The following is a 27,070-nucleotide window of genomic DNA, read 5'->3' as shown; positions in this document are numbered from 1 at the left end:
GGCGTACAGATGTGGACAGATGAAGAGACGACAGAAGGAAGGAGTAGGGGACAGGGTGGGTTAGTATGCGTTCTGGGCCGACTTCAGGGGGAACTGTGCCGATATGCGTCTGGAAAGTCTTCGGAAAACCCAGGGAAAACTTCGGACAACACAGCCGGAGGTAGGATTCGAACCCACCACCTCCCAGTCTTCACCACGACCTTAGCCACCACCACCAAGAATAATTGTTCTGAGGCTGCACTCTCAGAAAAAAGGGTGGAGCAGCAATACACCTTTTAGGTGGTAATAGTTGTCGCATATGTTGTGCCTAAAAGGTTGCAAAGTTCTAGCTGCTACCTATACGAATGATAGGGTTACCGCTTCTGATTCGGTGAGCGAGGCGGGCGTACGCCTTTTTGTAGCAATTTGGATATATGATAATTGTTTCACCACCCATTTACACGATTTATCAGACGCTATGTTGACCTATAGGTGGTAACTATAGAAGTTACGACCTTTTCACACCTTATTTTCTTAGAGTGTGGGAACATACAAAGCGACAAGCACAGCACAAGCCTTTTCTTCCCCGTAATACTTAAGAAACCTGCTCTCTCTGAACAAGTGTAACGCATTTCAACCGTTGCGTAACTAAAGTTTAGTAATTGCGACACTTCTTCAGTTGCTGGATGGAACGACAAAGTTGAAGTACACTGGGTCAATTTTCCTGTACGGAGAAATAGGAGACTATACAGTTGGGGGAGGGGGGGGTAGCTTTATTGGCAGAAAAAAAAAGAATAAAAGAAACGGGAAAGGTCAGCCATGCAGCACGCCGGCTTGGTATTCCCTAAACAAAAAAAACATAAATAACAGAGAAAAGAAATAGCAAAAAGACAAATAAATAAATAAATAAAAACATAAACAGCGGTCGAACAAACAGAGCTGAGACTATTGCTTCGATAAGGCGGTGTACTGTTGCAACTGTGCACATGTGCAGTTTACTACAGTGTGTCATTAAGTACTTCCACGCAGTCGCAAAGGTCATACGCTACTGCGCTACTACACTCTTAAAAATGAGTTTCACCACATAGCACGCTCCTAGCCAACCATCATCCCGAATGACAGCGTTCTCACCCCTGATTTGTTGAAAACGGGAGGCGGAGCCTATTTTGTGACACTTATGCAGTTCATAATTGTCACAAAAATGGCGTACGCCTCCCGTTTCCAGCAAATCAGCGGAGAGAACGATGTCATTCGAGATTATGGTTGGCTAGGAGCGTGCTATGCGGTGAAGTTCTGCTTTAAGAGTGTAGAGGGCACGGCCCCCTTCAGCTAGCCTTTAGGGATTTCTGATACATTTTTAAAATCGCGTATCACCGCAATTAATTGTTTCAATTTGCGTGAAATCCGCGTCTTGACTCGAAGGCACCAGTGATTTCTGGCGCTTAAATTTGCTAGATTTTTTGAGTATGCCGTACACTCTCAAAAATGAACTTCACCGCATAGCACGCCAACCATTATCTCGAATGATATCGTTATCTGCCCTGATTTGTTGAAAACAGGGGGCGTACGCCTTTTCTGTGACAATTATGAACAGCATAAGTGTCACAGAAATGGCGTACGCCCCCCGTTTTCAATAAATCAGGGCGGATAACGATATCCATTGATATAATGGTTGGCTAGGAGCGTGCTATGCGGTGAAGTTCATTTTTAAGAGTGTAGACGCTGTCCTGCAGCGCTCAGAAGCTGAGGAAAAATCGCATTTCGTGCTTCGTTCACTTATACGGTCCCTCACAAAAATGAATATACCTCAAGCGAGAATGCAAATCTTATGTTGTGCTGGAAAAATCGACAAAAATCGACTAATCTATCTAAAATCGACACGTCCAAGAATATTCCGTCGACATTGAACCACCTACCTTCAACATATTGTTCCTTCTTTCTTTCCGTTTTTTTTTTTTTTTAATGGTTAGACGAGGAGACTCGCTAATATTTCAGATTCAAACTAAGTGTGTAAGGTGTAACGTATGGTCACATAACAGATACATAGCACATAACAGGGTCGTAACAGGATCGCCCTAAGCATGATGGGAACTGATGTTCTGGGGCTGGAACACATAGAAAGGACAAATGCATACAAAACCTCCTGTTCCTAAGAAATTAATGATGAAAGAAGGAAGCCACTGAAAAGATTGGCCAGCTGTAGGACTCGAACTGGGTTCGAATCATACAGGTGACTAACCTTTTCAGTGGCTTCCTTCTTTCATCATAGAATTCCCCTGTTGCGCAAGGTTGGAGAGTTTGAGAACTAACAATATTCTGTTTATTCTATACTGTTGCGTCGAGTGAGAATATCCCCCAGTCGTTCGCTGGAACGCATGCTAGAGCACACTTCCATGACAATGTTCCCCTGCTGACGCAGAATGGGATTGTCGCTTCTAAATTAGCATTGGGCTTTCGTGCCGCACACAAAGGGGCCATTTACCTAATGCTGATGGTGCGGTGAAGCCACCGAGTTCACCTGGAATGCCGCGACGGAGATTTTTCGTTCCACAACAGGCATTCGCATTTCGCGTCTTCCACCCATTAGCGTGTCCGAAGCCAAGCAAATATTACACGTGTTTGTACAATCCCTACTTTGGCGCACTCCACGGGTAAATTACGGGGCTATGGACCCTGCCAAGATACACTCTAAAAACAGAACTTCACCGCAAAGCACGCTGTACGCCAACCGTTGCCACGAATGATAGGGTTGTCGCTTCTGATTCGAGGAAAGGGGTGGGCGTACGCCTTTTTGTGGCAATTTGGATCTACGATAATTGCCACAAAAAGGCGTACGCCCTCCTCTCTCCTCGAATCAGAAGTGATAACCCTGTAATTCGTGGCAATGGTTGGCGCACAGCGTGCTATGCGGTGAAGTTCTGCTTTTAGAGTGTAGAATGCCGACTGTGTCGGCTCCAAACGGCGATTTTAACTTGTTGGCAGTGACACCTTTTGTATAGATGAATCCGATAGGTCCGTATCTTCACCTCATATAGCACGCTCCTAGCCAACCGTCATCCCGAATGACAACGTTCTCGCCCCTGATTTGTTGATAACGGGAGGTGGAGCCTGTTATGTAGCCGTTGTGTACGGCATAACTGGTACAAAATAGGGTCCGTCTCCCGTTTTCAACAAATCTGGGACGAGAACGTTGTCATTCGGGATGATGGTTGGCTAGGAGCGTGCTGTGTGGTGAAGTTCATTTTTAAGAGTGTAGAGCAGAACGTCAGGTGTACCTCCGCGTTCGCGCACGATTGGGTGCTACGATTCTTCAAATGACGTAACAATGGATACAGGTACACTCTTAAAAATGAACTTCACCGCATAGCACGCTCCTAGCCAACCACCATCTCAAATGATACTGTTATCTGCCCTGATTTGTTGAAAACGAGAGGCGTACGCCTTTTTGTGACACTTATGCTGCTCATAATTGTCACAAAAAAGGCGTACGCCTCCCGTTTTCAACAAAGCAGGGCAAATAACGATATCATTCGAGATTACGGTTGGCTAGGAGCGTGCTATGCGGTGAAGTTCATTTCTAAGAGTGTATCTCGATGACGGTACGTCTACTCGCCCGTATCCGAAAAAAAAAAGTGCGTTTTTGTATTAAAGCTACACACGTTATGAAGCAGCAGTATTGAACAATAAATTGTAAATAGAATTACGAAGCGTAGAAGAACAATATTACATCTATTACACCCGTAACTAAATACCTGCAGATAGGAGTTCTTACCTCCTTTAACTCCCTACAATGAACGTGAGCTATCGCGAAAGGCAGCCAAAAGGACTACCGCAAACTTGAACGAACGTTGTCATAAATAGTTAGTACAACCTGAGATAAAACAACAACAAACGTTATTTCGACTATTACGATGATTAGGGTGTTTCATCGCCACAATGCGGTAATTTGGGTGAAATATGATGATGAGCCTCAACAGCGACGACCAAAGCCCTACATTGTCCAGGAAGATTAGTCGAGTTTTTAGGGAAGAGGGTTGGCGAGCTGCGTGGATTTCACCGCAGACAAAGTAATCTTGTCATAATGATAATGATTATTTCTACGTTATCGGGGAACGACAGCAAACCACCTATAGTAATGTGCTTTCCCGCTGCGACTGTTCGCGCACTCTTTTCAGCCCCATGTACATATTTCCCGTCTCCAACATTACTGCTGCTTCCGCTCGCATTGGATAACCGCGACGTTGGATCGATACACTCTTTCCCTCGTCCTCTATACCATTACACGATAACACCGAGGGGCGAGTGATACCGCAAATACCCCTCCAGTATTGACGCTCTGCGCATGCAGCCTGCCCATCCAGACAAATAACACATTCGTGCCCATTGAAAATCACAAAGACGTCGGCCCCACATCTTGCGTGACCCCGTCGCATTCATTTCATTACGTGTATCTGCTTTCCGTAATCAGAAGAATGGCTCCAGATATTGCCCCATATTTATCGCGGCGCGCATAACAGCTAGCGGAGCGTATACCGCGCGATATGGAAAGGAGGATGGGCTACATACTTATTCCAAGCGATATCGCCCGCAACACCGCGAGAGTTATGGCACCGACTTTCTCAGTAAGTGTATTCACGCTATCAAGAGATCCGGAACGCAAGCCGCTGGAGTGGATGCTGTATAACAACAACAACAACAACAAATATGCAATGATGATGTAGAGGGATGTTTTGTCGCTGAGGCCCCACCCTATTCCATTGCTTGAGGGGGAGAAGATGGTGAATGATGGCGGTGATGCTGTATAGTCAGAGAGGATGCGTGTACTTGTCTACTGGAGATGCTACAAGATCGCACCTATGCACTCCTCAAAACATACACTGGTCCCAAGCAGCACATTATACAGGCCCAATGTTGGTTTGATATCGGCAATATCGGGCCAATAGTATTGTAGGGCCCAGTATTGCCCATATTTAGCCAGTGTTGGGCAAAGATGATGTGCTGCTTGGGGAATTTCAAAATTGCTGCCAACTGCTGTCCTGTGCCTCCTTTTTTCTTCAGCCGGTGTTTCACGAACGATAACGATGACAAATCGCTGTTTCTAGTTCATTGAAAATATCTTTTTCCTAGTTTTTACTGCGCGGAGAACAGGTCACCCCATCACGCTTAGAAATGAACTTCACCGCATAGCACGTATAGGATAATTATGAACAGCGTAAGTACCACCAAAAAAGCGTACGCCTCGAGATATCATTCGAGATGATGGTTGGCTAAAAGCGTGCTATGCGGTGAAGTTCATTTTTAAGAGTGCAGTGTCGGCGCTCTAAAGGGCTATGCCCTCCGTGTTACATATTCTCAGCTCATCTTGTTCTTTCAACGTCATTTCATTCCTTTTTTTGTATAGGATTTTTTTTTTTTCACATCAAGCCATATTGCTGCGTTATGAGTCCACTATTAAACTTTTGAAATCTGCGCAACTTTGCAAAAAAAACGATATTGGTTATCTCAAGCCCTCGTATTTCCCCTTTCCCCTTTATCTTCCCTTTTCTTTTTTTCTGCCAATAAATCCCCACCCCTTGTATTTTGAGAACGGCTTTTACTGATTCGCTCATGAATATTTAGCTTTATTGATTTGGCTCATTCTTCTTTAACTGATCATTCGAGTTCTTCATTTGTTTCCTGTCATCAACGATTCTTTGGCGCATCATGGCCCAATATAGTTGCTCATGTGCCATTAAGACTCACTATCACTATTGAAAACAAAGCGTCGCAAATCTGCCGTACTGCAACAGTTATCTAGCTTCGCCAGGCACTGGGATCAAAAACAGATCATTTTTCGGGAATATATTCGAAATATGCGGTAACAACCTTGTTCTATACTTTCCACACGAATGTGTGCACAATTCCCCCTGAAGTCGGCCCAGGACGCATACAAACCTCCCCTACTCCTTCATGCTGTCCTCTCTCCGCCTGTTCACATCTGGACACCGCTCATAGCTACAGTTGTTTCGCGGCGCTAACACGTATTTTTTTTTAAAAAGCGATCATGTTCTTACAACTTCTCGGGTGTATTCCGCTCTAGCCATCTCACCAAAGGGCCCAAATAACGACAGGAAAATAAAACATTTAAGTCCAGCGTAAAACGAGCGTAAATATTATATCAACGATGATCACTCGAAACGAGGAACGTGCTGTAACGTGAAAGCATTCTGCCACCCTGCTCATAAATAAGAAACTTATTGAACGTTGTAAAAGACTACGAGTTGAGACCCCCCCCCCCCCCCCCCAAGCCTATTTTGCGGATTTTGCTGATCGCCTGAAAATAACCAGCACCGGCGCTGTGGGTAAAGCAGCATGTACCAATGACGCCCGTGCTTTCAGTGCACCACTTGAGACGGGACCGGCTGCAATACTTAAACGTGCGTCAAGTCTGAGTGTTCCCTTCATAGAACCATGTGTTTGTATACACTCTAAAAACTGAACTTCACTGCATAGCACGCTCTGTGCCACCCATTGCAACGAAAGATAGGATTATCGATTCTGATTCGAAGAGAGAAGCGGACGTACGCCTTTTTGTGTCGATTTGGATACATGATAATTGACACAAAAAGGCGTACGCCTCCCTCTCTCCTCGAATCAGAAGCGAGAACCCTATCATTCGTGGCAATGGTTGGCGCAGAGCGTGCTATGCGGTGAAGTTCAGCTTTTAGAGTGTTCGGTTACGATAGGCGCACGAAAAAAGCACATTTCTTTACATCTTTCCGTTTAAAACACTATCATCTGGATGTTTTGCGAACACCTTTTTCAACGTTGTTATTACAACCTTCATCTGATCCTGCGGAACAAAACAACAGGGTGTTTATCTACAGCCCACACCCCCTTTTGCAGGCTGAAAAGTGTGAAAAAACACTGTGTCAACCCTTAATATTTTGAACCGGAGGCTATCTTTCGACTGGGGCGGTTGGCCCGTAAATTTTGCCTCTAGTAATGTTGATCAGGGGATACGCAGCATGGCATCTAACGGCAGCACTTATACCGTCACCGGATATCACAAGATTTACGAGCTTTTAACTGCAGACTACATACGCGTCCATGTACATCTGACAGCTCTGAAATCTTAATAAATCGACGCTGCCGCTTAAATTTTCATTTTAGACGAGTGTAGAAGGGTGATGGATGGCCTTCCGCGGATATATTTTATGTGGTTTCAGCAACTTGCGTACTGTCTGTTGAGTTTACGTCTCGCTCGTAGAACATTTAAGGATATGTCAGATCAGATTTGGTCGGCTACGATCATTCCGGGAGCTACGTTTCGAAAGAGCGAAATGTCAACGAAACACAGAAACGATAAACTATCGAGAAACAGAAAATATAAAATACAAAGAGTAAAAGTGCGTGGCTTCGTCATTTACTCCTATTAAAAACACGCTGAAAATAACTAGAACGAGTGATTTTTGTTGATTGATTGATTGATTGATTGATTGGTAAAAGAAAAATTGAGATGATTTGTGTTCTTTGATGCATTTGGTAGACGAGCGTCTACAACGACTAGTCTCTTTCGGGACTATACATGCGCGGAAATTTATACGAAGTTTAGAGACGATATACGCAGTGATTGTTTGTTTGTTTCTTTCAATCAATCAATCAATCATTTCATTCATTCAAACAATACACACAATTATCATAGAACTGAACTCTTTCTTCCCGTGTTAGCGCCGCGAAGCAACTGTGGTTATGAGCGGCGCGCAGACGCGTGGACAGATGGAGAGAGAGGACAGCAGGATGGCGTGGGTGGAACAGGGGCTTACTATGCGTCCCTGGCCGACTTCAAGGGGAACTGTGCCGACATTTGTCTGGAAACACTAGCGGAAAACCTCAGGCAGGACAGCCTTTGGTAGGATTCGAACCCACCACCTCCCATATACGAGCGGAAATAAATTTGAGGGCCAGGAGACTAAAAGGGAAGTAATTGGCGATCAGGGGGACTTAGAAGTAGTGGTTGCTTCCCAAGTTACTCCTTTGTCTCCCAAGTTACCCGTTTTTCTCCAAGTTACTGCTTTTTCTCCCAAGTTACCTCCTTTTCCCCAAGTTACCCCTTTTCCTCCCGAGTTACTCCTTTTTCCCCAAGTTACCCTTTTTCTCCAAGCTACTCCTTTTTCCCCCAAGTTACTCCTTTTCCCCCAAGTTACTCCTTTTCCTCCCAATTTACTCCTTTTTCTCCCAAGTTACTCCTTTTTCTCTTAGAGTGTATCCCTTTTGAGTAGAAAATGCTGATTGAAACAGGAAGTACGCAGCGCAGAAGCAAGTTTGCGTAGAGAAAGCGAGAGAGTGAGTGCCCAACATAATGCGGGAAAGTCAATTTGTCTAAGACCAATCAACTGGAACACTATGACAAATGCATGACACGTTGTAGGACACTATAGATGCACCTTGGCTATACGCATACTTTTCTCTGTAGACACTAGAGTAGCCGTTACGTTAAGAAGTTCCGTACTTACTCCCAGTTGCTATTAAGAAGTAGATACTATATACGGCAAATGTCTACGGGCACTCAGCTCCCGCGAGGGAAATTTCTAGCCAGGGACATCCTGTGCTATACACTCAGAGTTGGAGTTTAAATTCGACGGACTGACGTGTCTACGAATATTAAATTAGCGAGTCAAAGTCCAGTCGACCAATTCCAATTAGGCGGCGCCACATAATTTAGAGTGAAGGCTGCAATGGTGCACATTGAGAGTCCTTTCGAATTCTCAAGGTAGCGCAACTCCTCTTAGCTTTGGGTCATCGACTGCACCATGAATCTAAACGTTGCCAGAGAAGCGGACGTCCCTGTACTTAAAGTACGCAGCTTGTACGCGTAGAATACGACAACGACGAAATTTATACTTGGACGAGTTGGTTTCGGGATCGAACCGCACTTGACTATACAAGAACAACGCTGTAAGAGCTGTTTTGCAGTTGACCTTCTAAGTATGCAATGATAAATACATGCCGTTTTCACAGCTTCCGGTTAGGTGCCAAAACGACATCCGGTTTCACAGCGAACACGCTCTGCACCAACCACTGTGGCGATTGATACAGTTATCGCTTCTGAGAGTGTGTCGTATGCGCCTTTTTTGTGACACGATTTTATAACACGCTGAAGGCCAACCATTGTACACAGTAATACCTCTATCACCCTCGATTTGTGGACAGCGCGGGCGTACGCCTTTTTGTGACAAATAAAGTGTCTACGTAAGTGTCACATAAAGGCGTACGCCTCCCGCTTTCAACAAATCCGGGGAGAGAACGATATCATTCGGGATGATGCATGGCTAGGAGCGTGCTATGTGGTGAAGTTCATTTCCAAGAGTGTGCAGTTCAAACTGTCAGAAAAAGGTGTACGCCTCCCGTTTTCAACGAATCAGGAAAGCGAAAATTATAATTCTGCATTGCGGCTACTTCCGAGCGTCCTTAGTCGCGGAAGGACCGGAAGTCTTCGTGGCACCGGAAGGTGTGGTCCGGGCTTGTTTATGTTGACCCGAGAATGTCACGTATACAATGATGAATAAATTTAACTTGAGAGCATCAAAATCTACAATCACTCTGCCGTGCAACAATTTCAGCCGTGTAGCTCATGTCGGCAATGGAACGAATAGGAAGCAACGAGGTGGTAATGTCCTCTCTCTCTCTCTCTCTCTGCTCCGTGTGCCGGAGGCCAACGGGGCACTAAACCAGGGAAAAATTCACTTCGCGGAGTGAAAGGTGCGCTTTTAAAAACAGAACTTCACCGCATAGTACCTCCTAGCCAACCATCATCCTGAATGACATCGTTCTCGCCCCTGTTTTGATGGAAACGGGAGGCGTACGCCCTTTTTTATGACACTTATGCGGAACTGCAATTGTCACAAAAAGGCGACGCCCCGTGTTTTCCACAAATCAAGAGTGATAGAGCTATCATTCTGTACAACTGTTGGCCTTCTGCTTGCTATGTGGTGAAGCTTTGTTTTAAGAGAGCACGCTCGGCGCCAGCCACTGCCACGAATGATACGGTTATCGCTTCTGATTCGAAGAGAGATGGGGGCTTACACCTTTTTGTGTCAATTTGGATACATGATAATTGACACAAAAAGACATACGCCCCCCGCTCTGTCTCTCTCTCTTTCCTCGAATCAGAAGCGATAACCCTGTCCTGGCTGACCTTTCTCCCCCTTCTTTTTTTTTTCATTTGGTCTAATAAATATGTATATCCACTCCCCACCCCACCCCGATTCGTGGCAATAGTTGGCGCAGGGCGTGTCCTAGGCGGCGAAGATCTGTTTTAAGAGTGTAACTTTACCTTGAAACCAAAGCACAGAAGGGCTGTTAACATTAAATTGTTAAACCATCATTAAACCTTCCAAGAGCACGATCCGTTTACTTTGAACGCAGTTGGTTGAAAGGCTTAAACGGCTTAAACACCTGCCGCATCATTTATTCCGAAGAACGCACCTTCTCTAAATGCCAGTAGAACAATCCCAATCCCGCAGTCGCCGTTACTTATTTATTCACCCCGTGGCTTCTCCGAGCGCCGTCGTTTTCTGAGGCCTATAGAAGCGAGCTAGTCCACTACATAATTAGGACGGCCACACTACAAGTGTTCGCAGAATAAAGGGTGTGGGGGTGGGGAAGGGGGGAAGGAGAGTCACACGTGCAGCAACACCCTTCGGAACGTCGGCACGCCAGTGTGTAGTAGTCTTTGCACCGTCGATCCGCACACTTCTTTCCAATCGATGTTGCGCGGTATCGCAGCGGTGGCGTGTGGGAGGGCGGCGTGTTCGCCCTGGATCCCGAAATACAGTCGACGGACGGAAAGCGTCAGCTGGGCTTCACGGACATCGTTGCCAACCGGGGCACGACAGCTGGGAGAGGCGACGGTACTATTGGGAGCATGGGATGCGCGAAAGAAATCAATACCCCACACTCTTAAAAATGAACTTCACCGCATAGCACGCTCTTAGCCAACCATAATCTCGAATGATATCGTTATCTGCCCTGATTTGATGGAAACGGGAGGCGTACGCCTTTAAGTGACACTTATGCTGTTCATAATTGTCACAGAAAAGGCGTACGCCTCCCGTTTTCAACAAATCAGGTCAGATAACGATATCATTCGAGATGGTGGTTGGCTAGGAGCGTGCAATGAGGTGAAGTTCATTTTTAAGAGTGCACAACACCGAATGTCCTCTGGATGTACGAGTAATGTCCTATCTGATTCGTACGTCCGATGGATGTCTGAGGGATATCAATCGGACGTACGAATTCGTTAGGACATTATTCGTACATCCAGAGGATATTCGGCACAGGAGCGTGCTATGCGGCGAAGTTCATTTCTAAGTGGTGGCTGTGGTGCAGATCCGGCGCTAGCTATTCATTTTTTTGTGATACTGATGAAGTTATGTTAATTGTCACACAGAAGAAAAAAAACTTATACGCCCCCGTGCCGACAATTGCTTGTCATTTCCTCATCGCCCTGTGTATAGCACACTTTTTGTAACTGGTTGTGATCCTTAGCGTCCGGCGCTCAGAATGCTTGTAGTACCATTTATATGTTCACAAAACACCCAGTAGACGACTATGCTAAGCCGTGCTTACACTCTTAAAAATGAACTTCACCGCATAGCACGCTCCTAGCCAACCCTGATCTCGAATGATATCGTTATCTGCCCTGATTTGTTGAAAACGGGAGGCATACCCCTTTTTTGTGACAATTATGAACGGCATAAGTCACAAAAAAGGCGTACACCCCCGTTTTCAACAAATCAGGGCAGGTAACGATGTCATTCGAGATGATGGTTGGCTAGGAGCGTGCTATGCGGTGAAGTTCATTTTTAAGAGTGTATGTTTATTTTTATGATATATTGCTTACTTTTCTAGCCGTACACTTTGTCCCAACCATTGCCACGAATGGTATATCGCTAGAACGTAGGGTTATCGTTCGAAGAGAGAGAGCGGCGTATGCTTTTTTGTGGCAATTTTGATATATGATAATTGCCACAGAAAGGCGTACGCCCCTCCCTTCGACTCATTACACTATCATTCGCGGGTATGGTTGCGGTACAGCATGCTGTATATGGTGAACTTCTGTATTTAGAGTGTAGCCGATGGAAGAATTACACTCCGAACTTTCCAAGCCTGACCAGTTGACCAAGCTATGACCTAATTACGGAACCTGTACTATAAAAAAAATCCCATATCTGAACGTGCAAAACAGAAATATTCTCCTAAAAAGTAGCAGCTTTTACAAAACATACTTTTCTAGCTCTATCAATTGAAACTTTAAGTAGCATACTCGTTACCAAGCGTGACGATTTACTTCCTTGTTCACCAGAGAAGAAAAAAAACAAAGAAAAACAAGGAAGTTCCACACATAATCTCTTACACCTTTCGTGCGCAAATGTCTTATCCTATATAGCACACACTTTTGTGGTACTATAGCTTCACACCATACAGAAGGTTATTTCATAAAACACCGTTTATGAAAGCTATATTCTACAAAAAACACATTTCAGGGGATGTATTCCATTTAAAACAATATTTCATACGGCTATTTTGCGAACGCGCGTGGAACAAAAAAAAGTGCGTTTATTTTCAAAAATGCCCATTTTACACCACGAGAAGCGCGCAAAACATTACAGTGCATCTAGAATTAAGGAACGCGGCTGTTTTCATCGGAAGAGCTTCCCTTCTTTCAATATGCACGTGATACCCAAGTTGACTATCCAACTTGCCAGAACCTCGGGAGAGAGTGCACTGCAGACACACGAACACTGCCATCGGGTATATTCACTCGTACATTCCTAATCCCGTTAGTGTCGCAATATTCTCCCTTGTTCTCCGCATGAATTCATAAGCGGGTAATTCGGTTAACAAATTCAACAGTTCTCGCGCAACCGCAGCTTCCGCTAATCAATAAATGAACTGCCCACGTTCCTATATAATCAATAATGAGCTCAGTGGTTATGATTGAGGTGAGGAAAGGGAGCGAAAACTGTCGCTGAGTGATGATAAATCAGAGCAGCGTTCGGACCCCGCTGCCAGTACTATTTGTTCAACACGAGTGAACCGCTTCTATCATATTGATCCTAGAAGCGTCCCACATAATTTATTGACGCGTTCGTTTTCCCAGGGCTTCGGTCAGAACGCCGTTCATTCCACTCCTCTCGTCCATAGCGCTGACATTTATGTGGAGGACCTCTTCGTGTTGTGGTGTTCGAAACTAGGGCTAATGAATTCGACGTCAAGCGGGCGCCAAGACTAATTAGTGTGCTGCTGTTGTTTGCCTCTCGCGCCACCTGGTCTTGTTCCAAACGAGGAATAGATAGTATACGTAACATGTTGTATAGAGCTTGGGCGAGTTTCAGCTGCGTGTTTTTGTTCTTTCTTTAGGTTTCCTATACGTAACTGCTTCGTGTAGGCAGATGGTTCTCTAACTTAACAACAGATAGTTTTGCATGTTAAACTTTACATCGTACTTTGTATCGTTCGCTCATTAATGCTATGCGTGTACATATAGCTTTTCAGGGTACTGTCCAGCTCATTCTCATCAACTGTCAGAAGTACATTCCTAGAAATGAACTTCACCGCATAGCACGCTCCCTGCCAACCATAATCTCGGATGGTATCGTTATCTGCCCTGATTTGTTGAAACCCGGAGGCGTACGCTTTTTTTTTTTTTGTGACCATTATGAACAGCATAAGTGTCACAGAAAAGGCGTACGCCTCCCGTTTTTAGCAAATCAGGGCAGGTAACGATGTCATTCGAGATTATGGTTGGCTAATGGCGTGCTATTGCCCGACTTGCCCGAATTGCCCGACTAGGTTTTATATATATATAAAACCTAGTCGGGCAATTGATGCCATCTCGTGAACGCTAATACGTGACCTTTTTGGCAGAAATGGCCCAGGAGTTTTAGATTTTACATTAAGCAATGCGAATAAAGCAAGTACTTCTTGAATCCCACCACAGAGATACGGCACAGTCGAGGTCTGGCGTGTCAATCCTGTATGTAATACGCAGAGTCTGATTCCCGGAGAATTTGCTGTTTTCACACTTCGCTGTTTACCAAGCGCATATGTATACATGTAGTTCGCTGTTTACTAAGCGTATATGTACTTGTATAGCTCGCTGTTTACTAAGCCTATACGACACCGTGGTGGCGGTATCCCTGAAGTAAAGTGCCGCTCGGGCTCTTGGCGTGCACTTCATCGACGGCTCATACGTAAAGATAGGCAGGGCTAAGGTAGACAGCAAAGTTAATGAGGCGCCGCCTTTGACAACGAGCGCTGCATGAAAAACAACTTGTTCTCCGAGAATCTGCGCCTAATGGATGGGATTTATGTTGTAGTTTTCTTGGATTTTATGCGACACGTTTTGATGGCCGCACGGCAATGTATTTTACGCCTTTCAGTGTATAAAGGGGGTGATTTGCAAATAGGAAAACTTTTTTGCTCCGCAGTATCAACTAAGAGGTGTCGTAACAGTGTTCTAAAAGGTGCCGGCCACAATGTTGCACACGTCAATCTTGCCATCAATGCCTTTATCACAGAAATGCAGGTGAAAGCGTCGGCCTCCCCTAAGCAGATATTGTTCACCTTGTTCGTTTCCGCGGGCACTTGGTTTTCAAGAATAATTGACCTTTAAGGTTCACCGACTGCACGCACCTCTTGTGTTTCTCTTTTACTTGCTTGTCGGAAACGCAAGTGAGCAACGTGTCTGCGAAACGTGCACTCTTAAAAATGAACTTCACCGCATAGCACGTTCCTAGCCAACCATCGTCTCGAGTGATATCGTTATCTGCCCTGATTTGTTGAAAACGGGGGGCGTACGCCTTTTCTGTGACAATTATGAACAGCATAAGTGTCACAAAAAGGCGTACGCCTCTCGTTTTCAACAAATCAGGGCAGATAACGATATCATTCGAGATGATGGTTGGCTAGGAGCGTGCTATGCGGTGAAGTTCATTTTTAAGAGTGTGTACCCTCAGGCGAAATTGTTGGAGTCCTCGGCACACTCTCAAACATTGCGCAGAATGTATAGGACTGCAGATGGAAAGCGCGGTGCAATTGACAAAACTGCATAAGTGTCACAAAAAGGCGTACGTCTCCCGTTTTCTACCAGTCAGGAGAAAGAACGGGTGACGTCATTCGGAATGATGGCTGGCCACACTCTTAGAAATAAACTTCATCGCATAGCGCGCTCCTGCCCAACCATGGCGTCTCGAATGATATCGTTATCTGCCCTGATTTGGTGAAAACGGGAGGCGTACGCCTTTTTTTTTTTTTTTTGCGACATTTATGCTGTTCATATTTGTCACAAAAAAAGGATTACGCCTCCCGTTTTCAACAAATCAGGGCAGATAACGATATCATTCGAGATTATGGTTGGCTAGGAATGTGCTATGCGGTGAAGTTTACTTTTAAGCGTGTCTTGAGGTGAAGTCCTGTTTTAAGAGTGCACATTAATTGATTGATTCATTGGTTGGGAAAATATGAAGACCGGAGGCCCTACAAATTAACGACGGGCTACTTCAGTGCATGTAAATAGAAGAGGAGGTAACACAAAGCAAAGTAAGACTATACATTAGAAATGTGATAAATATTTGCGAATTTGCGTACACTCTAAAAACGGAACTTCACCACATAGCACGGTGAAGGCCAACCATTGTACAGAATGATACCTTTATCACTACCGATTTGTGGAAAGAGCAGGGCGTACGCCTTTTTTTCGAACTGCATAAGTATTCCGAAAAAGCGTACGCCTCCCATTGTTAACCATTCAGGGGGCAGAAGGATGTCATTCGGGATGCCGATTGGCTACGAACTTGGCTATGTGATGAAGTTCTGTTTGCAGAGTGCAGGATCCTTCATCATTTCATTCATCAGAACAGAACTTCACCGCAACGCACGCTGTGCGTCAACCATTGCCACGAATGATAGGGTTATCGCTCCTGATTCCAAGACAGAGAGGAGCGTACGCCTTTCTGTGACAATTATCAGATATCCAAACTGCCGCAAAAAGGCTTACTGTGTGCTGTGCAGTGAAGATCCGTTATTAGAGTGTAGGGGACTAGAAGCAGTAATTACTCCCCTATTTACTCCGTTTCTTTTTTTCTTTTTTTAGTGCGCATGCACAGTGAAACCCAAATTTCTGCCACCAAAACGCGCGCGGGAAATTTTCTGTTGCAACAGTTACAACTAGTTTTGTGTTCTCTTCTCAAAGAGAATCACCAGTACGTCGCATGCATGCCGTTTTCACCGCTTCCGGTTCGGTGTCAAAACGACATCCGGTTTCACAGCAAACACGCTCTGCGCCGACCACTGTGCCCATTGATACAGTTATCGCTTCTGATTTGAGGAGAAAGAGGGGGTCGTATACGCCTTTTTGTGGCAATTCACATTTCCACAAAAAGGCGTACGTCTCTCGTTTTCAAGAAATCGGGAAAGCGAAAGGTATAATTCTGCATGACAGCTGGCTCCGAGCGCCCTTAGTCGCGGAAGGACCGGAAGCCTTCGTTGGCACCGGAAGTTGTGGCGGGAGCTTGTTTATGTTTACTCGAGAATGTCATGTATTGACTCAGTTTCTTCTTGCTTCGTGATTTAACATCTCATGCTAACAAGTGAGCCACAAATTAAGTGTTAAACTTCCTTACTCATCCTCACTTCATGTATTTGTTGTTGTTGTTGTTGCTTATGCCAACGAAAAAAAAAAGCTACCAGTGACAAAACTTTCGGACACACGGTGTACATCTACTTGCCCGCGCTTTTTGGCCGTCGGCGACGTCGCGAGTGCACAGCAGGTTTGCATAGCGGTAAAGTGATGGGTGTTGACACACTCCCTAACGAAGAGCAGCGATCAATATTTGAACGCGTATACACAGAGGATATAGGGTCAGCCAAGCGGGTCTCCTCCTTCAAACCTGTAGACTACACTTTTTCCCACCTTTCCCAGAGCGCTGCGAGAAAAGCGGAAATGACGTTCACAGTGACGTCATTAGTTGCGGGTCCCCAGAGGCGTTCGTTTTCTCATTCGTATTCGTTCTCATTCGTTCGTATTCTCATTGCATTTTTTCAATCGATACGTATTTGACAGCCTAACAAAACATTCTGACTTCTAATCTAGATTGAGTTTCGTTCAAGCAGGAGCATTAAGCTCCAGTGAACCTGCGCTCCATCCGTATACGTTGTCGTCGAGCGAATGCTGCCTGTGTGTGAAAGAATTTCGAAGTCTGACTCGCGGGCGGGCTTTTGTCTTCGAGCTCTTTGACTCCCGGAGGAATATAGAATTGTATTCATTTCTGAACGCGAGCGTTTCTTCTCCGTAAGCGGCTTAATGGAGGACTATACACACGCGTTGTTTTCGCAACGCGCTTTGTGTCACGGGCAAATGCACTTTTTTAAGCAGATTGTGAGATCGATAGAAAGAAAGTGCGTGTCTTGGCTTACGAAAGTAGATGTGCGTGCATGAGGGAGGCGGAGAAGTCTTTCTCGAGAAAGAAGCTGGAAGAGGGGGCAATGGAAGACGAAAACAAAGAAAAAGAAGAGAAGAAAAGGAAAGAAAGGGAGAGGGAGAAAGTGCCTTATACCAAGGGCCCTTCGTTTTCGGGTTAAACCCGATTTTTCACAATATGTGCATCCCGAACCAATTTTCTGAAATTCGGGTATAACCCGATTTCTCCCCGAATTCCGCGACGTCTTTCAACCTCATATGGCTTCACAGTGAGCCACGAAAGCGATGAATCACGTTATCAACCTTAATTCTTGAGCATCCAAGAAAACACCTGAACGTCCTCCTGTCAGTCACCTCCTAGGTAGTACCAAAGGCCGGCTTTTTTTGCACACCTATCGGAATTCCACGGTTCATCCCTGCAATCATCTTGGCAGCTTGACTTACACGACTTTAGTTTCATCCGGAAACTCCCGACAGCATAAAAACACGTGACAGAACACGCCCGATTCTTCCCCGAATTTACTTTCGAAAGAAGCACTCGATTTTTACAACCGGATTTCAGAAATAATAACGCCCGAATGCATGGTATGCATTGGCATACCATGGCATGGCATGGGGACGAAGATGAACCGAACGATGCACGAATCGATGGTGGACCGATGTCGGTGAAAAATCACACTGGAAGTGTGTAGAAGTTATCTTTTCCTGTGTTTCATTGGTAAACCGACAATATCAGGATTTCGTCAGAATGTCGCAGGCTCGAGATGAAATGATGGAGATGCAAGCTTGGCTGACTCGCGTTGGAGCACGCTGAAATCGGAGTAGTGCGATTCTCCAACGTCGGGTATATTAAAGCTTTGTTTCGGCATGCGCCGCTTCTGATGTTACGTACATCGCGTGTGACGACGAATTGAAATTCGACCCTTCCACCAAATGTTAGTGAAGAGACGGTTCTATTTCTCTTACTTTCAGATTTCTTCCCACACCGCACCCGAACTGGCTCAAAATCCTTCGCGCCAAGTTACACTGTGCTTGCATTTTTAATATCCACCGCAGCAGCACTCTTCCAGCCTACACTCTTAGAAATGAACTTCACCACATAGCACGCTCCTAGCCAACCACCATCCCGAATGATAGCGTTCTCGCCCCTGATTTGTTGAAAACGGGAGGAGGAGCCTATTTTGTGCCATTATGCACGGCACAAAATAGGCTCCTCCTCCCGTTTTCAACAAATCTACGGCGAGAACGTTGTCATTCGGGGTGATGGTTGGCTAGGAGCGTGCTATGTGGTGAAGTTCATTTTTAAGAGTGTACTTCTTTACCCTGACATAATATAAATATTTGCCATAAGTAACGAAATAAATAAAAGTATATATCTTTAAAAATTTATAAATACAAAAATTTATATAATAATAAATAAAAATTCGAAAATAAATAAAAATGTGACATAAATATTTGTCGTAAAATAAGTATTTAATTACCTTTCCTCTTTGCACCTATTCCAACAACAATGTTTCGTCCGTCAACAGAAGACGGCTCAACTTAGCTCTACACTCTTAAAAAATGAGTTTAACCACATGGCACGCTCCTAGCCAACCAACATTCCGAATGACAACGTTCTAGTCCCTGATTTGTTGAAAACGTGGGCGGAGCCTATTTTGTGACACTTATGCGGTTCATAATTGTCACACAAAAAAAGGCGTACGCCACCTGTTTTCAGCAAATCAGGAAAGATAATGATGTCATTAGAGATTGTGGTTGGATAGGAGCGTGCTATGCGGTGAAGTTCATTTCTAAGAGTGTACAGGGAAGACCGGAAGAGGGAATCTTTTCTATTTTTTTTTTACCGTACTAATGTTACTTTGCTTCACTTTACTTTAGTATCTACTTTAGTATCTCTTCTATACACTAACTTGGTATGACTTATGCCACTGAATTTCACGAACAAATATAGCAGACACATACATACACTACATCAAGTATAGTATACGCATCACTCAACTGACTTGAAAGTAATTAAAATACACGAATAAAACAACGCTGAGCTCTCATTTTGTCTAACTTCACTGTAATATTCATCAAAGCCATTCTGTCCTCGTAACCGCAACCTAGCAACGCAACCTAGACAGCATAGCAAAGAACAGACCAAGTCAGAAGGAAAAAGAAAAAAAAACGAAAAATATATCGCTAGCATGGTGTACTTAGAAAATATCTCTTAAGGGACACATTAGCTCGAAACAAGCACTCTCGCCTGTTTCGTCTGACGGCACGCGAAACAACACACGATGAACTAGAAGGAAAGATCCATGCACCACGCTGGGGAAGGTGCCAGGTTAGTGAGGGGGGAGGAGGGGGGCCCTATGGGCTTCAACCTCTATTTCGGTATACACAGGCCGTTAAGCAGGTGCCGTTGTTTCTCCTTTGGAGATAGACGGCAGCCACGAGAAACAAACACCCCTTATGAATACAGACATGCGTTTAGACAGTGAGACATTTATCGACTACACACAGAAAAATAACCGTTCGAGAAATAACATTTTAAATTTCTTCGGATTGTCCGTATTTTTCACCTTGGAAAGGTTCTTCAAAAGTGGGATGCCAGGAGATTCTTAGCCATTCTTTCGCTCTCGAAGATAGGAATGTTCAGAGAAAGGTTCCTGCACAATGAAGGGTAACATCTCATTACGGCCGACGTCTCATTACGGCCCAAGTCTCATTACGGCCCAAGTCTCATTACAACCGAAAATATCATTACGGCCAAAATCGCATTACGACCGAATGTGTCTCAAGTGTCTCATTTTGGCCGTAATGCGATGTTACCCTATGCCTTATCCGGTGACAATTATGAACAGCACAAGTGTCACAAAAAAGGCATACGGCTCCCGTTTTCAACAAATCGAGGAAGATAACGATATCGTTCGAGATAATGGTTAGCTAGAAGCGTGCTATGCGGTGAAGTTCATTTCTAAGTGTGTAGACTGAGCGCTAGAGTGCGACGAAAGGAGGTTACGTTGACACGCCATACGAGAGGAAGGGGTTTGGGATATAACCCTCTCCCCCTCTTATTGCACGTCAACTTTATTTTAAGTTATTTACTTTACGTTGACGTTGTCAACTTTTGCGTTATTTACTATGAATTTCTATCATGGTTGGTGGACCACCCTGAATACTGTTACATATTTCACCTCAGGGAGATATATTCATTTAAAAAAGAAAAAAGGAAAGGTTCGCCAGGCAAGGAGCCAGCTTGCTATTCCTTAAAAAAAATGAAATGAAAATAGAAAGAAAAGTGTTCACAGCGACGTGACAATGTCACAGGCTGTTCATGGGTCACGCGGGAGAAAACGGACTGGTTGGGTTGCAGGACGGGGCCAAGCACAGTATAGCCAAAGGAAAGTGACTGCAGTCATTTCGTCTTTCGTCTCAGTTATGTATTCTGTAGAACACATTTCGACAAAGCTATAGGTTGCACATAGCAGATTTCTTTCCCTCACTCTCTGTCCCATTTCACTCGTCCGACACATTCCCAGAATTGCGGGACACGTGCTCTTAAAGTTGGCTTTACCTTCATAATTTCCGCCCTCCATTGATGCCACGAATTCCATCTGCTTCCGATAGAACATCCGTTAGCACGGACGACTAGCAACAAGTGTCCACACCTAGGCGTGACGACGGAGCCCTTTCGTTTGTCCGCATGTGGAATGGAAACACAAGACCGTCACAGTCTTTTTGCCTGAGGGACTTATTATCGCCGTATTCGCTTCATGGCAGAGTACAGCGGCACGTATTTATCTTTTAAATACGTCAAAACCATGGCGTCCCCGAAAAGCGTCGACATCGGACACAAAACGCGGACCTGTCTTCTGCGCTCTGACACGTACCTTGTGAGCAGTTGCAGGAGGTACCAATTTTCTGCCCACGACGAAAGGAATACGCGACAGACCTACGATAGCTATCATATCTTCCTTGAACTTTATATCTCTAAGGTTACGTGTTTACGTGTGGCCGTGCGCGCGCGCGAGCGTGTGTGTTTTAATATGCCAATAATGTATCTCAACTGGCGGGCACTATAGCACTATGCACTGTTAGCAATGAACTTCTCCGCATAGCATGCTCCTAGCCAACCATAATCTCAAATATATGTCGTTATCTGCCCTGATTTGTTGAAAACGAGAGGCGTACGCCATTTTTTGTTACACTTACGCCGTTCATAATTGGCACAAAAAAGGCGTACGCCTCCCGTTTTCAATAAATCAGGGCAGATATCGATATCATTTGAGATTATATGGTCGGCTATAGGAGCATGCTATGCGGAGAAGTTCATTTCTAAGAGTGTAGGGTGTAACTAGTCTAAGGTTACATTAAGATATGTAATCACTAAGCAAATACAAAAGAAGTTCGCTCACCAAAGGTCAAACCGAGCAACACGTGGAAATATCACACCTTTCGTAGCAGTGCCATCTATTGGCCACGACCGCTGGAGGCACAATTTCACGATACACTGACGCGTCGGTAAGATCACTTGCAATGCACACTCAACAGCAACGTAAAAGGCACCCCAGGTGGCGGTCGCACCAATACACCCACTCATCAAAGGTTCCGGGCACGCGTCCAGGGATAAACGCGCACCGCCTCTCCGTTATCAATCTAAGAGCTGTCTGCAGTTTCTCTACTACGCCTTTCGCAATGCTTTGCAAGCACCTGTTTGGGCAGATGTGCGAGTACAACGCTACGTGAGCAGCCAATGTCAAATTGAAGGCACAATGCCCTGGTTAACCAAGGCGTGTTTTTCTTTTTAATGTCTTCGCGAAAGAACTTCGCATGCTATATACACACGCGGGAAGTCAGTTGGTGCAAATGGTCATCCATCAGGCTCGCTGTCGTCGTTGCAGAAGCGTGCATTCGCTGCATGGTCGCAAGTAAATACGGAGTGTTTGCGGAGTGTAATGCGATTAGATTAGGCAGCGTGAAATATTAGATATGGGTATTCTACAGAATACGCAACTTTTGATAGGAATGCGTAACAGCTGTAAGCCGACGACTTCGCCATGTGAATTTGATGTTGGGTAGTCCTTGTAACCGTTTAAACTCCGTTATGTGTCATGGTGTATGGACAGGAACGAGAAAACGGTGTGTGTGATGTGTTCGCTTATTCCTTCTGTAGTTCATTTTGTCCAGTGGTCAACATTTTTGCAGGTCTGGTGTGAGGAGAGGAACTGTAGGAATCGGTTTCGTGTCGCCTTGTTGTTCTTTTCTCTGTTTTGCATGCGTCATTCCGCACGACAAGACCGACCTCCCGCCAAGTGATGTTCTTCCTGATCACGCAGTAGTAAAAGTAAAGTAGTAAAAGTAAAAAGTGAAAACATGACATTCAGCAGCAATCCCGTCTGACAGGAGAAGAACAATAGTCCAGAAGAAGAACAGTCTCTGTTCGAAATGTCAGTCAACGACAACTTTGTATTTAGGATGATGAATAGGGAATTACATCACCAGGGGCGGTACTCTGTCCCATTGCTGATGGTGATGTGAGGAATGAAGTAATGAGCCCCTTCACAATAAGGATCGAAGTCCTATGGTGTCCAAAAATGTCCAAAGAGCTTTGAGGACAGTCGGCTCTCGTTTTGAAGCTCTTTTCTTAACATTTCCTCGTTGTTTTCTTCCTCAGTGCTGGATCTTCTACCTACACCTTCCTCACTTCCTGATAGCATTTTATTTTCTTTAACTCAATCAATCAATAAATCCATGGCATAGTGAACGTCGAAAAAGTGAAGAATCCACCGACTCGGTGAAGGTGGATTGAGACAGAAGTCTCAGGTCAAGGAGGCGCCGATATTTCGAACAGAGACTGTTCGAAATATCGGTGCCTTCCGATCTGGAGACTTCTGCTTCCATCATGTATTGATAGTAGGCTCGTCCGCACTCGCCTTTGCTTTTTCACAACGTTCAAAGTACAGAGTTTCGTCACAACGAACAGAGATACGAAGCCATTCAGCTTCAAAGGAGGCCAAGAAGGTCCACATAGAGGCAGAGTTATTACCGCTGACGTCAGAGCCACTTTTAACCTACTGATGACTATATACGTACGTACCGTCCGCTGGTCTCGTTGTTGTCAGGCGTTACGCCCGCGATTTTCGTCAACAGAATCCCAGGCGACTTTTTTTCTCCTTTCGGAGGACTCCAAAAAAAATGCACGGAGACGACACTCTTGTATAACCGTCGTGAAGGCCTCCTGAGGATACGTGCTCTCGAGCAACGCCTCTTGAAGCCATTACCGTGAAACAGATGTCAACGGCGCGGCCTGGTATGTGACAAGCTCCAATACTTTGAGACCAACGGACGTGGCGTGACTGTCGTCTGCATTGCAAACCTTTTTATTGCTCCACCTCTGAGCCGAGTCTGATGCAAAGTAAATACCACGTTTGTTCTTTCGTTTGTTTGTCTACGGTGTCTTTCTTTCTTTTACGTTGTCGTCTGCGAAGACATAACTCCAGGAACTCTCGCGGGAGATGCCAACTCTCAAAAGCCACAGAGCACTGCCAAAAATCGTGAAGCTTCAGAACAGAAACAACCGTTGCGGACAGCTGCGGACGGAAACGTAACCGAAGTGAAGCAGAAATAGTCGCGGTGATTACTCTGCAGAAGACGACGGTCACGTGACGGTGGATGCGAATCGCGAACGTCGAAAGTTTTCGAGCGAATGACCGTGCCAGCCGGAGAAGGCAGCCGGGAAAATAAAACGTTACAACGTCTGCATACGAGACGCATCGTGAAGATAAAACCGAAAGCAGACGCGGCGATCTTTAATAAATTCTGGTGCTGCGTATAGTGCGCAGGCTTCGTGAATCTCAAGTGCCTTCGGGGGACGTTATTGTTTTTGCATACATTTCCTTTCGAAAACTACCGTATAAATCTGAATATAGGGCGTTCTTTATTCTTTAGTTTTCAAAAATTAACCGGAAAAGGTCGACCCTCGAAAAAAACTACAAGTCTGGCAACAGTGAGTAGCACACGCCGATCTCTCCCTCTCTCTCACTCATACGCGCAATCTCTTTCTCTCTCTTTTAGCTTTTTCTGCTTAGCCGTCCTTCTGGCCATGTTCTCGATCCGATTCATTATCTGGTTATCGGATTTGTTAGTATTATTACTCTTTCTGTGTTTTTTTTTTTTTTTGTTAATACCCTCGACCTTTTAGAGTAACAGTAAGCTGGAGGAAAACGGTTTAGACAATATTCGAGGTTCATACAATATTCTAAGTCTATACGATACGTATATTTATTCAGATTTATACAACAGCTCCTGAATCCCAATTTGGATTTATATATATTTTCATATACATGTATTCGCTACTCTGCCATATAATGATCGACCAGGTTTATCGGACGCTTATCAGGGATAAGATCGGAGTCATTGTTCACTAAACGAGGCTACGAAAATAAGCCCGAGAAGGCGGATAGGTAACTTTCGACACTAATTAAACATTCCCTCTGCGACCCTTAACAAATTATTATAACACAGCAGATAACTTCTGACGATCCCCATAACAAGTGACGGGATCATAAAAAACACAAAATCAACACAATCACGATGGCTACCATTCAGTGACATTTCAATTACAAAAAAAAAAAAAAAATAGCTACCATCTTTTGATTGAAACGCGGTTGAATACGCTCTAGCTTTATAACGACATCACTGGCGGTAAATGTTTGGTCATGAAGTCACTGTCGTCACGTGGCCCTATAATCTACGTACACGGCGGTTGGTCTTATAGAGATGTCGCTTTAATACCCTAGTTTCGTACGCCGGTAATGGCTTCATCGTGGTGACGAATTATGCACGTAAAGTGTGGTCATTAAACGAAAGTGAAGCCGCTGTCAGGTCCCTTATATATTTCATCAATCATGCAGCCACAAACTATCGCGAGTATAGTCTTACGAACGATATGAAAGGTAAGATGATTTTTTTTTTATTAGCGCCCTGGGGCAAAGGCCCCGTGAGCGAATGCCCGCCCGTGCGTGCGAAACGTGACAGCACAACCATCAACAAATGCTCACTCTAAATTTCATTAGGCAGCCAACCCCGAGGGACCTGTAAACTATACCTCCCGGTGTGTTACACGCGGTTCTTCTGTTATGAGCACGGTGGCGCCTGTTTTCTGTTTGTTGCCTGTGTCTTTCAGAGTTGTCTATAATGAAGGTTTCGATGCATGCTTCAACAAAGCACAGGACATGCACTGCAAGACAAAAAGAAAAAGAAAAGCATAAATTGGGGAGAATAAATAAATACAGCCGCCTCATATTCTCCTATATTGTGATTACTCCCCGTCTTAGTCCCTAACGCTCCTAGTCCACAACAATATGCAGTTTTCTTTTTTGTTTCTTTGTTCGGGGGTGTAGTTACAAAAGTGCACGACACGTAAGCTACGCGTTACGGTCAGTCATCAACTTCAATCATTCGTGATTATTTGCGTCTTCATGTCGCGTGACAACTAGGATCATGAGCGATGTCATCGGTATCTGTGTGTGTATTTGTGTACCTGAGTTACTGAGTTGTTGCGTTACTTTGTGCTGAGTTCCTGAGTTGTTGAGTTACTTTGTGCTGAGGTCCTGAGTTGTTGAGTTACTTTGTGCTGAGTTACTGAGTTGTTGAGTTACTGAGTTGTTGAGTTACTTTGTGCTGTGTTACTGAGTTGTTGAGCTACTTTGTTCTGAGTTACTGAGTTGTTGAGTCACTGAGTTGTTGAGTTACTTTGTGCTGTGTTACTGAGTTGTTGAGTTACTTTGTGCTGAGGTCCTGAGTTGTTGAGTTACTTTGTGCTGAGTTACTGAGTTGTTGAGTTACTTTGTGCTATGTTACTGAGTTGTTGAGCTACTTTGTTCTGAGTTGTGCTGAGTTTCCGACTTTGCTGTGTGCTTTTGTTCTCGTTGTGATCGCCAAACTGAGCGAAATGTGTTCGTAGTCTGTACATCAGTTAGCTTGCCTCCTACTTCTTTCTTCTAAACGCCACTTTTACGGGTTGAACTAGTCATGTATGCACCAAAACACATAAGACGCTCACGATGTCGCCAAACGGCACACGTGTAAGAAGTGGTGGCGTTCATCCCCCCACTAATTTCTTGCTCAATCCGAAAGAGAGCCTCATCAATATACACAGAATTACACGACAAGTCCCGACTTCCTTTCATTACGGTGTCGTCTATACAGTTTATGGCTTGTAATGTGCACGCCGTTTTGACTTTCTATCTTTGTGTGTAATGTTGGGTTGGTTGACAAACGTTGGTTGCAGTATATAGCAAAGTCCGATGTGAACGAGGGGACCTGCGTGAAGCTCCTGATGCCGCGATTCACACGATATGATTACGATAGGTCATCTGATATATGTCCTTGTAATGCCGACTAACCTCTTCCTCCTCCTCCTTGTCCCGCTCCTTACATCTATAATCAGTTTTCTTTTTCTTCTCCTTCTTTTCGATGCCATGCTACCTGCTAAAAGAATGTGGTAAAATCGGTGGCCAAAAGTAGGGATGGGACCAACCGAATTCGCGAATCCTCGAATATTCGAATCCTGTAGGCAGGGATTCGAGATTCTGCAATTCAAATCCCAGTGCCCAAAATGGCGAATGGAACCTT

General features: G+C 44.7%; 1 protein-coding gene and 1 long non-coding RNA gene across 5 annotated transcripts in view; one reads left to right on the top strand and one right to left on the bottom strand.

Moving 5' to 3' along the window:
- Window positions 1-27,070, bottom strand: part of LOC135371263 (small conductance calcium-activated potassium channel protein 1-like) — a 186,927-nt gene that overhangs the window by 152,964 nt on the left and 6,893 nt on the right. The window contains exon 1 of one of the 3 annotated variants that reach the window (XM_064605353.1): window positions 21,850-22,072. The exons of the other annotated variants lie outside the window; for them this stretch is intronic. The gene's annotated coding sequence lies outside the window, so the exon portion shown is untranslated. Of the gene's footprint in view, window positions 1-21,849; window positions 22,073-27,070 lie in introns of those variants that run through there. 3 annotated transcript variants of the gene reach the window in all.
- LOC135371265 (uncharacterized) overlaps window positions 1-27,070 on the top strand; it is a 108,785-nt gene that overhangs the window by 77,923 nt on the left and 3,792 nt on the right. The gene's annotated exons all lie outside the window — the stretch shown is intronic.

The sequence above is a fragment of the Ornithodoros turicata genome, chromosome 10 (genome assembly GCF_037126465.1).
Source record: "Ornithodoros turicata isolate Travis chromosome 10, ASM3712646v1, whole genome shotgun sequence".
NCBI classification, from domain to species: domain Eukaryota; kingdom Metazoa; phylum Arthropoda; class Arachnida; order Ixodida; family Argasidae; genus Ornithodoros; species Ornithodoros turicata.
Note: the sequence above shows the minus strand (reverse complement) of the source record. Positions and strands in the feature narration are given on the sequence as shown.